This window comes from Solanum pennellii, chromosome 6 (genome assembly GCF_001406875.1).
Source record: "Solanum pennellii chromosome 6, SPENNV200".
Classification (NCBI taxonomy): Eukaryota; Viridiplantae; Streptophyta; class Magnoliopsida; order Solanales; family Solanaceae; genus Solanum; species Solanum pennellii.
This window is the reverse complement of record NC_028642.1, coordinates 52,646,587-52,650,239: the sequence shown is the minus strand read 5'-3', so window position 1 is coordinate 52,650,239 and position 3,653 is coordinate 52,646,587. Positions and strand designations below refer to the sequence as shown.

At 34.6% G+C, this 3,653-nt stretch overlaps 1 long non-coding RNA gene across 1 annotated transcript in view; it reads right to left on the bottom strand.

Annotated features, from left to right (window-relative positions):
* The window catches only part of LOC107021826, an 8,777-nt gene extending 5,748 nt beyond the window's left edge, over window positions 1–3,029 (bottom strand). The window contains exons 1-2 of the long non-coding RNA XR_001457086.2: window positions 2,784–3,029; window positions 404–496 (exon numbers count right to left, since the gene is read on the bottom strand). This is a non-coding gene — a long non-coding RNA (uncharacterized LOC107021826). The remainder of the gene's footprint in view (window positions 1–403; window positions 497–2,783) is intronic.
* Between the last annotated feature and the right edge of the window lie 624 nt (window positions 3,030–3,653).

The window sequence follows — 3,653 nt, the reverse complement described above, 5'->3', positions numbered from 1 at the left end:
AGGCCCCTACTCTCACCTCCTCCCCTGCCTCGAGGCACCGCCGTGCCCTGAGTTCCCTTAACCGCACCCCAGTCTCGAGGCACCATCGTGCCCGAGACCCCCCACCCCAGCCTCGAGGCATCATCATGCCTTGAGTCACCCCCAACCCCCGCCTCGAGGCATCGTCGTGCACCAAGGCCCCCTACCCCTAGCCTCGAGGCACCGTTGTGCCCTAAGGCCCCCACTCCAGCCTCGAGAACCGTCATGCCCCGAGACCCCCCTATCCTCGAGGCACTGTCGTGCCCTAAGGCCCTCCCTCCCTCCTTAAACAAAAAAAACAAAGTTAGAAAAATGTAGTTAACAAAAAGAAGTGAGAAGAAAAGTTGAATTTGGCAGAGTAATTATCAAATGTTGTGATTCTTACCTAAATACATGTTGTCTCTCCAATCTTTCACAATGAAGGGAAATGAAAAGGAAGAAATCATGGGTCTCGTTTTATCCCATCAATCTTTATCCTCTGTGCATGTACAAGATTCTAAGTAAGTAAAACACTAACAGACACAAGTTATGCGGAAGTTTAACAAATTCATCAAGAGAAGGGAGATAAGAAAAGGAACATTTATATTGGACAATAGCAAGGAATGGGCATAAGACATGCTTAAGGCATTCGTGGAAGGATTTTAATCCATGTTGAGAAATCAAACTAAAAAAAATCTTGTTTTCAGTTCTAATGATGACTAATCAAAAGCCAACTGATCATGCTAGTAAAAGGGATTAATAAATTAAAATGAAGACAACCAGCCCTCGCTTAGCTCATTATGATTCAAGCCCCTTGCTAATAAAACAAATACAGATAGTTCTTATTAATGTGGTCATCGGGAATGGAAAAATTTAAGGCAATGATCTTCAATATAGCAAAAATAAGGACTCTGAGCAACCTGTCCCGGCTAATTAGTTTGCTCTCGTTGCGGTTAAATTTCATTTTGCCTCCACTGTCATCTGATTAGCTGATGTGCAGAGAGGTAGGGGCTCAACTCCAGGAAATGTTTTCTCCAGTAATCGAGATGATAAAGATTATCTTAATCTTAGCAGCAAATGAAAAAGGTGGATCTAACAAAAGATCCAAATGGGTTTATTTAAAGTCAAGATTTAACGCAACTTTATTCATATGCTAGATAATTTCTATGGGTTTTGCCTGTCATTTCATAAGGAAGAAGGTCAAGGTTTGTGTTATTAGTAGACGATACATTCACAGAAAGGAGAAACTGACCATCTTGAGGATTACTAAGCATTGTGTGGAAGAAACGAGATTGTAATAAGGGCAGTGAGCAATGGGATAATCCATAGTTGTGGTGTGATGTTAAAAACAGTTTTTGAGCTAAATTAAGTTAATTGGTCGGCTAGAAGCTAATTTAGTCAATTGGCTAGTCAAGTTGCTATAATCTAATTGCAACCACATCTAGATGATGGAATGAACCATCTTTATATTATTTCCCATTCAGTTGCAACTACTCAAGTTTCTTTCCTCTACTTTACTTGTCACACAGTAACATCAACTCGAGATATCCACTTATGAAACTTTCTTAACAAGATTACATTATATAAAGTTTTTCTAATTCTAACATATAATAAAGAATCTCGAGATTCAGCTAATTTTAATTATTTAATTTTTTTATCTCATTTCAAATAGTTTAAGTTAACTTATTTTTGACAGTGGTATTCCTATATATAAGCATGTATCTTGTTTACAGTCAATTCAAGACAAGATATTGGTTCTTATTTTTTACATATAAGTAGTCACGAGAAAACTCCCTATGAATCCATTCAGCATCCAAATCTCGGCAATAGATACTGAGCTTGGGAAATCAAACTTAGGTTCCAACCCAATAGCATTTAATGGCCACACTGGGAAAAAAGAATAGGGTGTGATAAGAATCTGTAACACACAACCGATTCTTTAAGGTAGATATTCAAATCAAGGATGGAAATGATATGACTGGTTTCATCACACTTGAATTTGGGAAGTTCTCTCCACTGGCTTATCAAACATTTGTATTGCATTACGGAAAAGATTGTATGTCTTTCCCTTTCAAGATGCACCAAAAATATCAAACTTCTTTTCTTATAAAAGATCAGACTCTGTAAGAAGTACTTTGGACCAGCTTCCAATATATTATAATTTCTACATTCAACCTCTTCACCTACTCTTAAATTTCATTCCATGTAAAAACTAAGATGATTAAACTAGAATGAGGTGCTATTAAACGTAACACTATATCATTGTTACATCAACTTAGACCTAGAAGTCCCAAAAGAACAGATTTTTATCACAAAGACAACTATGAGACACAAAGAGATCAACTCCAAACCTAAAAGTCCCAAAAGAACTAAATGAAATCAGTTCCAAAATTTGAGCACTACCTAAAGAAAATCCTTCCTACAAGAACAACTGTGTTACCTTTTATTAGATACCTTAAGAATTTAATCTTTTGCATGGTTATCCTATATACTTAAAGGGTTTTCTGCATCCATCTCCCTTTCCAAACAAATTAAAAGGATCAAGAACTGATCACATTGTTCAATTTTTGTGCTTCTCAATTTATACCGACTCATAAGAATGTTATTACTTCTTAATAACCAAACAAAGAGAATTCAACTTTCAAATATCACAATCTCGACCCAAAAAGAATCCCTCCATAATCAACACATTCAAAAAAGCAATTCATTGAACCATAAATCAAAAATACACTCACAAAAGAAAAAAGATAAAACCCAATAGAGACCAAAAACAGAGAAACACTCACAAATTTGGAGGAATGAGAAAATAGTATACGAGCAGAGACAGTTGATGATTTGAGATATTAGAAAGTGCCCATCGTTTCTTGGCCGCTCCAGCACTCAATTCGCAGAGACAATTGATGAATTCACAGCCATTACTTGTCTCTTCGCCGCTACCACACTCGAAAGATAAAAAATCTAAATCAAGAAAATGAAGAAGAAGAAAAAAAAATAGACGTTAAGAACGGACAAGGGTTTGAATTAATACCGTGAAATTTTTGTGAGTGAATTTTATAAGAGGCTTTTCAAGACTTCTTTTCAAACTTGAAATAGATGGAATATTACGGATCCGGCTCCTCTCCATTTCTCTACTCTCCATTTTTCCAAGTTTTTATTTGGATTAATGACACATGTCATAGGTTAAAATAAATAATTAAGATTTAATATTTTAAAGTAAACCTCTAATTATGATTTAGTTAATAAATATATTATATATCAAGTATTAGAATTATTATAATCTCACTGTCTTAGCAACATATTATTTTGTCCATAAATATTATATAAAAGAAAAAAAAAAGATCCTACGTAAAAAGAAATAATAGGAAGAAAACTTTTTTTACCTATATTTATGGACAAAATAATATGTTGCTAAGACAGTGAGATTATAATAATTTTAATACTTGATATATAATATATTTATTAACTAAATCATAATTAGAGGTTTACTTTAAAAAATTAAATCTTAATCATTTATTTTAACCTATGACATGTGTCATTAATCCAAATAGAAACTTGGAGAAAATGGAGAGTAGAGTAATGGAGAGGAGCCGGAGCCGAATATTACTATGTTACCATATTACTATGTTAATTTGTACTATGTTTAAATCTACCCTTCA